Genomic DNA, 14,457 nt, shown 5'->3' with positions numbered 1-14,457 from the left:
CTTCTGTATAATACATTCTTTTATATCAAAGGTAGCTCTTCAGAACTCCCTAAAAGCTGGAAAAATTAGAAGAATGGAGAAATAGAGGAAATCACATACCACCTTGCTTCTTGTTCTATCTGAGGCTGCAGAGTGAAGGCTCTGACAGACAACAGGATCAAGTCAAGTGACCATGGAAGAAGCGGAGCATGTGCTTTAGGGATGGATGGTAACTTTAGGGATGTAGGGATGTAAGGATGTAACTAATGCAGTTGTTGAAGGAGGCTCAGTGATGAAGGCAAGTTAAAGCAATGAAACCATATGGTGGTGGCTCTTGTTTCTTTCTCCTTCTTAAATCTGTAACAACCAAAGCAATGAAAGCAAAAAATCATGGCACAGAAGGGCTTATGGGGCTCCCACTTTAAAACCAGTAGGATAGCATAAACCACCTCAACTGCCAAGTCTGTTAAGGATGGTGTTGACAGAGCAGACCTTACTCAAGACAGGAGGGTTAACTGGTATTTGTGTAGTAATACAAAGAGATTGCTATCTCAGGCAAGTTTCTAGCCAGAGAGAGAAAATACGTTCCAGGCTATGAGAAGGTCCTCAGTTTAAGTCATATTTCCAAGGGGTGGGGGGGAGGGGAAGCTAGGATATTTAGTAGATTTGGTGTCCAATTTAAAAAAAAAAAAAAAAAAGGAACTAATTGGTTGAAATCACTGCTAAAAATTCCTGCCCCTGTCGAGAAGGCATGTTTGGGAATCACACATTTCAGCTATTGTATTAGCATATGGTGGGTGGTGCTCAAGAGCTGTGGTGGCTCACCATGGCTCCCGAATGAGTGACTTATGTTAACTATGAGGGCGAGGGAGAGATTAACTTAATTTCCTAGTGAAGATGCAAATCTATTAAAAAGTTTTCAATTGCACCACTGTGCAATTTAAATGTTAAGTGTAGATAAAGGCTACTTTCCCAGAACTCTTAATGGAACCACAATTTTTTTAAGTGGGGGAAAGGACCCCTGAGACCTTGAGTTAGAAAGGATCCTGGCCCAGAACAGGTAGCACACTTTAACAAGTAACTGAAGAGCATTTAAGGTAAGTACTATCTGTAATCATATGCAGCCAGGGCAGACTTCGTAGATGTGCGACCTGTGTGATCACACAAGACCCTGCACTAAAAGGGTCCTGCACTTAGTTAATGCGTTATGGTTACCATCTAGTAATTCCTAGTAATTTTTTAACGAAGTGTACTACATTTTCATTTTGCACTGGACCTTACAAATCATGTAGCCAGTCCTGTGTGCAGGGTTAAGGGAAAATAGCAAGAGATGGTACCAGAGGATTAAAGCAATATAGAGCCTTTAACCATCACTAAGACAGAAAAAACAAAAAAGAGAAATATCTGGCATGGAGAAAGTATTGTTACTGAAGTTTGGGCTGTGGCTGTAACTCTATGGGAAGGTCATAAATAGAAGCAGTAGCCTTTAGTAGAACAGTCTTAGTCAACCCATAACCTATAGACAGGGAGGCAGGTGAATGGATACCCTATTTCTATCTGTTCCTCCCCTCTGGTCTCTTGCAAGTGCCTCCCATTGGTTGAACCCTACAGGAAATCAGAGGATCTGGGAGGCCGCTGATGAAATGAGTGGATGTTAGCCTGCCAGGGCATGGGGTACCATAGAAAAAGCTAAGAGTAAGTCTGGAAAAGGCAGAGAATATCCAGCTCAGGACTTTTCCTGAAATCTTCAGGATCAGGGTTAAGAATAAACAAAATGGAAATATCACAAACAATGAATTTCAGTAAAGGACTTTAAACTGTGATGATTTTCTTTAAGATTTACTTATTTACAAAAAAAAAAAAAAAAAAAAAAAGATTTACTTATTTACAAAGGACACCTGGGTGGCTCAGCGGTTGAGTACCTGCCTTCTGCCCAGGGTGTGATCCTGAAGCCCGGGACCGAGTTCCGCATCGGGTTCCCTGCATGGAGCCTGCTTCTCCCTCTGCCTATATCTCTGCCTCTCTCTGTGTGTGTCTTCCATGAATAAATAAATACAATCTTTAATAAAAAAGATTTATTTATTTATGAGAGAGAGAAACAGAGAAGGCACAGCACAAGTGGGAGAGGGGAGAAAGAGAGGGAGAGAATCCCAAAAAGATTCCTCACTGACCTGAGTGCAGAGCCCAAAAGGATGAGGGGTTCCACACGGCATCGATCCCATGACCTGAGATCATGACCCGAGCCAAAATCTAGAGTTGGGTGCTTAACATACTGAGCCCCAAATTGTGATGCTTTTTAAAGGATAGTCATTTGGTATGCATTATGCACAGGTTTTTACACACTTACAAAAGTAAAACAAGATGATTTAAGAATTTTTAAGAAAAAAGGCTTGAGGGACTCCTGGGTAGCTCAGCGATTTGGTGCCTGGCTTTGGCCCAGGGCGTGATCCTAGAGACCTGGGATTGAGTCCCACGACCTGCTTCTCTCTCTACCTATGTCTCTGCCTCTGTCTCTGTGTCTCTCATGAATAAACAAATTTTAAAAGAAAGAAAGAAAGAAAGAAAGAAAGAAAGAAAGAAAGAAAGAAAGAAGGAAGGAAGGAAGGAAGGAAGGAAGGAAGGAAGGAAGGAAGGAAGGAAGAAAGAAGGAAAGAAAGAAAGAAAGAAAAGAGGCTTGAGGGATGCCTGGGTGGCTCAGTGGTTGAGCCTCTGCCTTTGCCTCAGGGCACAATCCTGGTCCTGGGATCAAGTCCTGCATTGGACTCCCTGTGGGGAGCCCGGTTCTTCCTCTGCCTATGTCTCTGCTTCTCTCTGTGTCTCTCATGAAAAAATAAATAAAATCTTTAAAAAAGAAAGAAAGAAAGAAAAGAAGAAAAGAAAAGAAAAGAAAAGAAAAGAAAAGAAAAGAAAAGAAAAGAAAAGAAAAGAAAAGAAAGAGGCTTGAGCGGTTGCAGGAACCATTATCAATGAAAAGACAAATCTGAGATTTCTAAACTTTGAGGAATAATCCAGGCCCCAAAGTCAAATTTTACAGACCACCCCCTGCCCTACACTCCCCTTTACTCTTTCCTTTCTTCCCATCCTTAGACCAACATCACAACAGAAAGGGCCTTTGACAGACACAGCATCACACGAGTTGCCAGGGCCACTAGGGAAAAGCAGCTGAATAAAATCTAGTCCCAAGGAAGATTTTGGTATAATTAAATTTTGTAGATACCTTTTACATATGAGCATTGGAAAGCTCATACAAAGGGAGTTCATTATGCTGATTTGTATCACTTACAACTATTCAATTCCTCTGAACGTTTTCTACTATACAGATCACGTTCAAAAAAGTACATATCACTGATTGATTTGGATTCCACTGAGTTCCTAACTATCCAGAAATGGGCTAAATTTAATTTAGCCATTACAATTTCCATGAAAAACAAAAATTTTGCTACAAACACAAATGAGATTATAGGGACACTCCTCATCTTTTTTCAAAATTGAGACGAAAGTCATAGAATATAAAATTAATAATTTTAAAGTGTACAATTCAGTGATGTTTAATACATTCACAATGTTGTATAACCATCACCTCTATACAGTTGCAAAACATTCTTATCACCCCAAGGGGAAACCCCCTACCCATTATGTAGTAAGTCCCTATTCTCTCCTCCCCCTAGCCCCTGGCAACCACTAATCTGCCTTCTGTCTCTAGATTTATCTATTGTGGCTATTTCACATAAATGGAATCATACAATATGTGACCTTTTCTGCCTGGTTCTTTCACTTAGCATAATGTTTTTGAGGCTCATCTGTGTTATAACACATGTCAGTACTACGTTCCTTTTTATAGCTGGATAAAATTCTGTTGTATGGATTTATAACATTTTGTTTATCCATTCATCAGTTGATGGACATTTGGGGTGTTTTTACCTTTTGGGAATTGGGAAGAGTACTGTTATAAGCATGAGTGTGCATGTATGCATTTGAATACCTGTTTTCAATTCTTTTGGGTATATATGTAGAAGTAGGGATGCTGGGTCACATGGTAATTCTATGTTTAACTTTTTGAGGAACTGCCAAATTGTTTACACTAAATTTTTTTCAGGGAACTCACTATTTGAAATCCCTTTAGAAGCACTCAATTACAATCACTTGGGATCATACCTAGAGTAACTAAGCCCATTCTTGTCTACAAATAAAGCACACTCCAAAAAAAATTTCTGTGTGGAAGATATTGTAGTTAGCAATTGACTTGAGTTCTTTTTTTTTTTTTAAAAGATTTTATTTATTTATTCATGAAAGACACAGAGAGAGAGAGAGAGAGAGAGAGGCAGAGACACAGGGAGAGTGAGGAGCAGGCTCCATGCAGGGAGCCTGAGGTGGGACTGGATCCTGGGTCTCCAGGATCACACCCTGGGCTGAAAGCGGTGCTCTACCTTTGAGCCACCGGGACTGCCCCTTGACTTGAGTTCTTAAAATTTATTTAAGTTATTAGTTTATAAAAGTAACATATACTCATTAGAAATCTTTTTTAAAAGACTAAAGGGTGCCTGGGTAGCTCAGTTGGGTAAGTGTCTGACTCTTGGTTTCAGCTCAGGTCTTGATCTCAAGGTTGGGAAGATTGGCTCCTCACATTGAGCTCCAGGCTGGGCAAGGAGCCTATTTAAAATAAATAAGTAAATAAACAAGCAAACAAACACTATGAGGTTCCTAACTAGGTGTAGGCTTTCTTTTCTTAAGTTAACATATAGTAAAATTGACTTCTTGTGTGTGTATAGTTCTGTGTATAAACATTATGACAGTCAGGATACAGATAGTTCTATCATCTGCCCCACAATCTCCCATGCTATCTCTTGAGAGTCACACTCCCCCCCGCCATCCCTAATGCCTGGCAACCACTGAACTGTTCTCCATCACTCCTTACTTAGCCTTTTTCCCAAATGTCATATAAATGGAATCACACACTATATAATCTTTTGAGACTAACTTCTTTAACTTCATATAATGTCCTTGAGATTCATTCATGTTGCTAATTATAATAATACTTCCTTTTTATTGCTAAATAGTATTTATAGTAGACTAGCAATAGTATATATTGCTAAATAGTACTTTAATGCTAAAATGTATGAAGGTACACAGTTTATATACCCATTGAAGGACTTTTGAATTGTCTTCACTGCGTGGCAATGAGTACGAATAAAGCTGATATAAACATTCCTGTACAGGTTTTTGGGTAAACATAAAATTCACTTCTCTAAGGTAAATATTGAGGAGGGGGATAACTGGGTCAAATGGTAAGTATGTGTTTAACTTTATGAGAAAGAGATAAATTGTTTTCCTGAGTACCATTTATACTTCTAACAGCAATGATTGAGAGTTGGGGTTTTGTTGTTATTGGTTCCCCCCCCCATTCTTAATAGGTGTGTAATAATATCTCATCATTGGCTTTAATTAGCTTTTTTTTTTAACGACTTTATTTATTTATTCATGAGAGACACACACACACACACACAGAGGCAGAGACACAGGCAGAGGGAGAAGCAGGCTCCATGCAGGGAGCCTGATGTGGGACTTGATCCCGGGTCTCCAGGATCAGCCCCTGAGCCAATGTCAGGCACTAAACGGCTGAGCCACCCAGGGATCCCCTAATTAGCTTTTTCTTAATGATAAAAATGATGTTGACCATCTTTTCTTAAAAAAAATATATTTTATTTACTTATTAATTTGACAGAGAGAGAGAGCACAAGCAGGGGAAGCCTCAGGCAGAGGGTGAGGGAGAAGCAGGCTCCCCACTGAGCAGGGAACCAGACATGGGACCCCAGGATCACAACCTGAGCCAAAGGCAGATGCTTAACCAACTGAGCCACCCAGGCGCCCCTGTTGACCATCTTTTTATGTGTTTAGTTTCTTCCTACAAATCCAGTCTGGTAAATTAAAATGTAAGCTATGGATGCCTGGGTATCTCAGTCCATTAAGCATCTGACCCTTGATCTAAGCTCAGTTATCAATCTCAGGATTATGAGTTCAAGCCCCATGTTAGGCTGAATGCTGGTAGTAGAGCCTACTATTTTTTTTTTTTAAATTTTATTTATTTATTCATGAGAGACACAGAGGCAGAGACACAGGCAGAGGGAGAAGCAGGCTCCATGCAGGGAGCCCGAGGCGGGACTCAATCCTAGGTCTCCAGGATCAGGCCCCCGGCTGAAGGCGGCACTAAACGGCTGAGCCACCCGGGCTGCCCATTAGTAGAGCCTACTTTAAAAGTAAAATAAAATGGGGATTCCTGGGTGGCTCAGTGGTTGAGCGTCTGCCTTCGGCTCAGAACATGATCCTGGGGTCCGGGATTGAGTCCCGCATGGGGCTCCCTGAGGGGAGCCTGCTTCTCCCTCTGCCTGTGTCTCTGCCTCTGTGTCTCTCATGAATAAATAAATAAAATCTTTTAAAATTTTTTAAAAAATAATAAAATAAAATGTTAGTTCGTGAGGGCAGGAATTCTGGTCTATGCTGTTCAATGCTCTACCAGCTATACCTAAAATGCTTATAACTTGTAATATCACCTGTAACAATGCTTCACATATAGCAGATATCTAACTAATATTTATTAAATGAATGAACTAACATTTGTTGAGTATTTACTATGTGTCAAGTGCCATTCTAAAAACATCATAGTATTTCAGTTTTTTTATTGTTTTTGTTGCCATTTAATTGTTTTATCAATAATTTTTAAAAATTTATTCATGAGAGACACAGAGAGAGAGAGAGAGGCAGAGACAGACAGAGGGAGAAGCAGGCCCCATGCAGGGAGCCTGATGTGGGACTCGATCTCAGTTCCCCAGAATCACGCCAGGGGCTAAAGGTGGCGCTAAACCACTGAGCCAGCTGGGCTGCCCTTATCAATGATTTTTATCTGTTCTTTACAAATCTTGTTCAACAATCACACTGAGTGGTTACTATATGTCATTACTATGCTAAGGTTTAGGAATAAGTGAAATAAAGTGCCATTATATATAGTTACCATTAAGAGACAGACAGATTGATACTGTAAGATAAGGAAGGCACTGTGATAAAGACATATGCATAGGAACCTGCCAAAGCACAGGCGAAGAACACTGAAATCACACGTGAGGGTCAAGGAAAGTTTTCTGGAAGAGCTGATTCTTTGAATTAAACTTAAGTGAATAAAATGCTTAGCTTATACTTATCCCATACTGAAAAATAGTACTAAATTTTAAAATTATTTTTACTCACACTTAATATAATTGTCCAGGAAGCACTATATTTTGTTTATTTATTTTATTTTTTTTAATTTTTACTTATTTATGATAGTCACAGAGAGAGAGAGAGAGGCAGAGGGAGAAGCAGGCTCCATGCACCGGGAGCCTGACGTGGGATTCGATCCCGGGTCTCCAGGATCGCGCCCTGGGCCAAAGGCAGGCGCTAAACCACTGCGCCACCCAGGGATCCCTATTTTGTTTATTTTTAAAAATGTTTTATTTTTAAGTAATCTCTACACCCAATGTGGGGCTCAAACTCAGCACTGAGATCAAGAGTCACATGCTCCACTGACAGAGCCAGGCAGGCATCCCAGAAGCACTGTTTTAAAAAGGCATTAGAAACAATCAAACAAAAGGCATTGGTCATTATTTCTTATCATGGTAGGTACCTTGCTTTGAGGATAAGAACTCAACTATAAAAAAAAAAAAAAAAAAGAACTCAACTATAACAAGATGGTTTCCTCATTTTTTAAAAAACTTTTTTTTTAATTTTTTATTTATTTATGATAGTCACACACAGAGAGAGAGAGAGGGGCAGAGGCAGAGACACAGGCAGAGGGAGAAGCAGGCTCCATGCACCGGGAGCCCGACATGGGACTCGATCCCACATCCCCAGGATCGCGCCCTGGGCCAAAGGCAGGCACTAAACCGCTGCGCCACCCAGGGATCCCCTTTTTTTTTTTTTTTTAAAGAGAGAGAGTGCATGCAAGCACAGGTGGGGGGGGAGGAGGAGGAGGTAGAGGGAGAGAGAGAGAGAGAGAGGGAGAGAGAGAGAGAGAGAATTTCAGAAAGGCTCCACACCCAGCATGGAGCCTAACAGAGAGCTCCCTCTCAAGACCCCGAGATCATGACTTGAGCTGAAATCAAGAGTCAGATGTGTGTTTTTTTTTTTAAGATTTTATTTTTATTTTTTTATTTTTTTATTTTTTTTTTAAGATTTTATTTATTTATTCATGAGAGACACAGAGAGAGACATAGAGGGAGAAGCAGGCTCCCTGCAGGGAGCTGGATGTGGGACACTATCCTGGGATGGGGATCAGGCCCTGAGCCAAAGGCAGATGCTCAACCGCTGAGCCACCCAGGCGTCCCAAGGGTCAGATGTTTAACCAATAAAGACATCCAGGTGCCCCCAAATTACTCATTTTTTAAATTGTTTTTTTGGTTTTCCTATTATTGAGTTTCGAGAGTTTTGTTGAATATGTGATTTGAAAATATTTTCCCCTATTGTTTGCATGCTCCTAGTATCTTTCACAAAGTAAAGGTTTTTCATTTTCATAAAGTCCAATTTAACAATCTTTCTTTTACAGGCTGTGCTTTTGATGTCAAGTCTAAGAAGCTCTCCCTAATTCCAAGTCAAGAACATATCTACTATAATTATATTTTAAAGTTTTATAATTTTACATTTTACATCTAGGACCCATTTTGAGTTAATTTCTGCATCAAGTATGAGATTGAGGGCAGCCTCCATGGCCTAGCAGTTTGGCGCCGCCTTTGGCAGGGGGTGTGATCCTGGAGACTGAGGATGGAGTCCCACATCGGGCTCCCTGCGTGGAGCCTGCTTCTCTCCCTCTCCCTCTGCCTGTGTCTCTGCCTCTTTCTCTGTCTGTCATGAATAAATAAATAAAATCTTTAAAAAAAAAGTATGAGATTAAGATAAAAAAAAATTTTTTTTTTAATTTTGGGTAAGCTCCTCACCCATCATGGGGCTCAAACTCACAATCCGGAGATCAAGTCCCATGCTCTACCCACTGAGCCAGCCAAGCTCCTGAGCTCAAGATTTTTTTAGGTTTACTTTCCGTGTACGTGTATGGGACACTTTTGCATGTGGACGTTCAGTTGTTCTAATACCATACGTTAAAAAGACTAACCATTTTCCATTGAATTACTTTTTTTTTTTTTTAATATTTTTTTTTAATTTTTATTTATTTATGATAGTTACAGAGCGAGAGAGAGGCAGAGACACAGGCAGAGGGAGAAGCAGGCTCCATGCACCGGGAGCCCGATGTGGGATTCGATCCTGGGTCTCCAGGATCACGCCCTGGGCCAAAGGCAGGCGCCAAACCGCTGCGCCACCCAGGGATCCCTGAATTACTTTTTTTAAAAAAAAGATTTTATTTATTTATTCATGTGAGACATAGAGAGAGAGGCAGAGACACAGGCAGAGGGAGAAGCAGGCTCCATGAAGAGAGCCCAATGCAGGACTCCATCCTGGCCTCCAGGATCACGTCCTGGGCCAAAGGCAGGCGCCAAACCATGAGCCACCCAGGTATCCCCGTTGAATTACTTTTTACTTTTGTCAACAATCCACATTTTGTCAATCACTTGCTGAACATTCTATTCTGCTCCGTTGATCTAGGCCTTTATCCCTCCACCAATACCATACGTTATTAGTTACTATTGCTTTATAGTAAGTACTAAAATCAGACTGATTCCTCCCACCTTATCATTTTTTCAAAATTATTTTTTCTAATGTACTGCATAGGGAATATAGCCTATAATATTGTAAAACCTTTTTGACAAATACTAACTAGACATATCGTGGGATCATGTATAAAAATATCAAATCTCTATGATGTGCACCTGAAATGAACAGGATAGTACATGTCAATTACACTTCAATAAGTGTAATTGTTTTGGTTATTCCAGTCCCTTTGCCTTTCCAAAATATTTTTTATCTTTTTTTTTAAGATTTTATTTATTTATTTTTTATTCATGAGAGACACAGAGAGAGAGAGAGAAAGAGGCAGAGACACTCCATCCCAGGTCCCCAGGATCACACCTTGGGCTGAAGGCAGCGCTAAATCACTGAGCCACCTGGGCTGCCCTCCAAAATATTTTGTTTTATTTTTTTAATTTTTTTTCCTCCAAAACATTTTAGAATCAGCTTGTCTACATCCACAGAAATTCCATTGGAATATTTATTGGAATTGCATTAAATTTATAGATTTACATGGAGAAAAATGGGTGTTTAACTAAATCGAGTCTTCCAACCCATGAACACAGTATGTCTCTCCATTAATTTATGCTCTTTGATTTCTTTCCTCAGTGTTTATAGTTGCCAGCAAACAGATCCTCCACAAGTTTTGTTAGATTTATACCTAAGCATTTCTCTTTGAAAAATTTCAAATGATATATACTTTTTAAATTTTGCTGTCCAAATTGTTTATTTTAATGTATAGAAATATACATTTTTTTGTGAGTTGACCTTGTATACTATGGTTGTGCTAAAGTTGTTTATTAACTTAGGACCTTTTTTAGTAGGTCCTTGGGATTCTCTATAAAAAAATTATGTAACCTGCATAAAGGCACAGTATTCTTTCTAATTAATATGCATTTTATTTTCTTTCTTGCCTTATTGCACTGACTAGGATTTTCAGTGCTATATTGAATGGAGAGGAGATCCTTGTTTTGTTCCAGATCTTAGGCAAAAGCATTTAGTCTTTCACCATTAAATATCATGTTAGCTATAGGTATTTTTTAGAAAATTCCCATTTGTTTATAGGTTGCTGAGAGATTTTATCATGAATGAATGCTGGATGTTTTCAAGTACTTTTTCTGCATTGTTTGATAGGCTTTTGTCATTTTTCCATTTTAGTTTTTAAATATAGTGAATTATACTGATTGATTTCTTAATTTGGAAACTGCCACACATTCCCAGGATAAATCCTACTTGGTCATGGACTATTATTCTTTTGATATATTACTGGATTTGATTTCCTAGTATTTTGATGAGGCTTTTTGTGTCCTGTTCATGAAGGACATTGGCCTGTACTTTTCTTGCCCTGTCTTGGTCTAGTTTTGGTATCAAGGCAATTCTAGTATCATAAAATAAGTTGGGAACTGTTCCCTTCTCTTCCATTTTTTGGAAGAGATCACATAAAGTTGGTGCTATTTGTATTTTAAAAGTTTGATAGAATTCACCAGTGAAAATATCTGGGCCTGAAGGAGTCTTTGTGTTTTTTGTTTGTTTGTTTGTTTTAAGGTTTTAACACATGGGTTCAATTTCTTTAATATATACATTACCTATTTCTTCTTGGGTGAGTTTTGAAAGTTTGAGGCTTTTTTTAAAAGATTATTACTATTATTTTTTAATATTTTATTTATTTATTCATGAGAGACACAGAGACACAGGCAGAGGGAGAAGCAGGCTCCATGCAGGGAGCCCGACTTGGGAGTCGATGCCAGGTCTCCAGGATCACACCCCGGGCTGAAGGCGGCGCTAAACCGCTGAGCCATCGGGGCTGCCCAGAGTTTATCAATTTAATTCATCTTTTCACAGAACCAGCTTTTGGTATCATTGATTTTCTCTATTTTTCTGTTTTCAATGTCATTATTTCTCATCTTCTTTTTAAAAGATCTTATTTAGATCTCCGAAAGAGAGAGAGAGAATGAGAGAGAGAAAGAGCACGAATAGGGGGGAGAGGGAGAAGCAGGTGCCCCAACAGGCTTCATCCCATGACCCTGGGATCACAACTGGAGCCAAAGGCAGATGCTTAAACAACTAAGTGGTCCAGGTGCCCCATGATTTCTCATCTTTATGATTTCCTTTCCTTTCATTTACATTGTGTTTATTTTGCTCTTCTTAGTTTCTTTTCTTTCTTTTCTCTCTCTCTCTCTCTTTTTTTAATATGGAACACTTCATGAATTTGCCTGTCATTCTTGCACAGGAGCCATACTAATCTTCTCTGTACTGTTCCAGTTTTAGCATATGTGCTGCTGAAGCGAACCCGCTCTTCTTAGTTTCTTAAAATGGAAGAGCAGTCCATTTTCTAATATAGGCATTTTAAATTTATAAGCATTATAAACATTATATACATTCCCCTTTAGGCACTGCTTTAGCCTCATCCCACAAATTTTTATGTGTTGTGTTTTCGTTTTTGTTCAATGAAAAATTTTTTAAAATACCTTTTGGGACTCTCTCTTCGACCCATGGATTATTTAAATGTGTGTTAATTTCCAAGATCCTAGAGATTTACACATTATCTTCCTGCTGATTTCTAGTTCAATTTCATTATGGTCAGAGAACATGTATTAAATGATTTCAATTCTTTAAATTTGTTGAAGTTTGTTTTATCACCCAGGAAGTGTTCCGTCTTGGTAAAGATTCCATGTGTACTTGAAAAGAATGTGTATTCTTCTCTTATTAAATGGAATACTTTACAAAGGTCTATTAATTCCAGTTGTTTGATAGTGTAATTCAGCTCTTCTATATCCCTGCTGATTTTCTGTCTAGCTCTATCATTTATTAATGAAAGAAGAGTAGTGAAATCTCCAGTTACAATTGTGGATTTGTTGTATTTTTGCTTCCTGTGTCTTGAAGCCCAGTGGTTTGCTGCATATACGTTTAAGGCTATTATGTGTTCTTGACAAATTGACCCATTTATTGTTATGTAATGTCCCTCTTTATGCTTGTTAATTTTCCTTGCTTTAAAGCCTACTTTTTCTAATGTTAATTTAGCCATTCCAGCTTTTGCTTGCTTAGCTTTTGAATGATATATATCTTTTTATATTCTCTTATGTTCCTTATGATATTATATTTAAACTTGTTTTCTTGTAGACAGCCTATCTTTAATTTTTTTTTTAATCAAAAAACAATTCTGGCAGTCCCTATCTTTTAATCAATGTGTTTAGACTATTTGCATTTTATGTAATTTTTAGTATATTAGACTTGTATTTACCATTTTACTATTTGTTTTCGGATTTTTGTTCCTCTGCTTCCCCATTCTTATTTCTTTTTGATTATTTGATAGCTGATTAAATATGTATTAGGATTTCAGGTATGCTTTCTTGAATCCCTGAGGTTCTGTTCATTTTTTTTTCTTTTTTTTTCTCTGTTGTTAAGATTGGATAATTTTTATCAATTTAAGTCCATAGACTCTTTACTCCATCATCTCTATTCTTCCCACCCAGTAAATATTTATTTTAGTTATTATATTTTTCATTTAAAATTTTTCCATTCATGTCTTTTTTTTTTTTTAAGTTTCTCTACCCTCCGTGTAGGGCTCAAACCTACAATCCCCAGATCAAGAGTCACAGGCTTTACTGACTGAGCCAGCCAGGTGTCCCTTATTTCTTCTTTATATCTTTTATCTTTTTGCTGAGACGGCCTTTGTACCATCTATACCTCTTTGAGCAGTGCTTTTTAAAAGTCTTTGTCTCATTATCACAACATCCATGTCTCCCGTAGAGTTGGTGTCGGTTGATTGTTTTTTCCCTTACCACTTGAAATTTTCCTGGTTCTTCATATGCTGATTAATGTTGAATTATATCTTTTCTTTCTTTCTTTCTTTCTTTCTTTCTTTCTTTCTTTCTTTCTTTCTTTTTCTTTCTTTCTTTCTTTCTTTCTTTTTTCTTTCTTTCTTTCTTTTTTCTTTCTTTCTTCTTTCTTTTCTTTCTTTCTTTCTTTCTTTCTTTCTTTTTTTTAGATTTTTATTTATTTATTTGTTTGACAGAGAGAGAGAGAGAGAGAGAGAGAACACAAGCAGGGGGAGCAGCAGGCAAAGGGAAAAGAAGAAGCAAGCTCCCCGCTGAGCAGGGTAGGGCTCCATCCCAGGACCCTGCAACCATGACCTGAGCTGAAGGCAGGTGCTTAACTGACTGAGGCACCCAGGTGCCCCTGGGACGTTTCTAAGACTAAAAACAGAGACCTCAAAAATTAGAATTTGTTAGCACACCTTTTGGGCTTAACTGAGTTCTGTAATATCATTACAAGCCAGTGGAATATAAAAGAGGATTAGGCATACTTTAAACACACACACACACACACACACACACACATACACTACATATGTATGCAAGGTTTTATGTTGAACTCTTGCTTTTTAACAAATTAGTAAAAGAGTATGGCTCTTTTTATTTTTTTATTTATTTTTATTTTTTTATTTTTAGTATTGCTCTTTTTAAAGCAATAATTATTGTACTCATGTGCAAGGTAAAATGTTTTTTAAAATATTAAACTTTTTGATAGCTGTGGCCTCCTGGGCCTCTTTTCACTATGCCCTCATTACCTGAGCTTCTCCTTCAGGAAACCCCAAATGTACCTTTTATCTAGCAATTAAAGAGTTAATAAGTCTGGCCTAGTAGGGCCTCCGTTCTAGGGTTGTGGTTGAAGACTATTCTGATTAGTTGAGGGCAATGCCTACCAGTCATTAAATATTTGGAATATTACTTCTGCCAGTGCCTTATATTTGTACAGCATTTTATAGTTTATGAA

The 14,457-nt window shown here is 38.3% G+C and overlaps 1 non-coding gene across 1 annotated transcript; it reads right to left on the bottom strand.

Annotated features, from left to right (window-relative positions):
- Positions 1 to 11,866: 11,866 nt before the first annotated feature.
- Positions 11,867 to 11,971, bottom strand: LOC144317904 (U6 spliceosomal RNA). Its single transcript, XR_013383791.1, has one exon. It is a non-coding gene; the product is annotated as a U6 spliceosomal RNA (small nuclear RNA).
- Positions 11,972 to 14,457: the final 2,486 nt, after the last annotated feature.

Source organism: Canis aureus, chromosome 7 (genome assembly GCF_053574225.1).
Source record: "Canis aureus isolate CA01 chromosome 7, VMU_Caureus_v.1.0, whole genome shotgun sequence".
NCBI lineage: Eukaryota > Metazoa > Chordata > Mammalia > Carnivora > Canidae > Canis > Canis aureus.
This window is presented reverse-complemented; position numbering and strand designations above follow the sequence as displayed.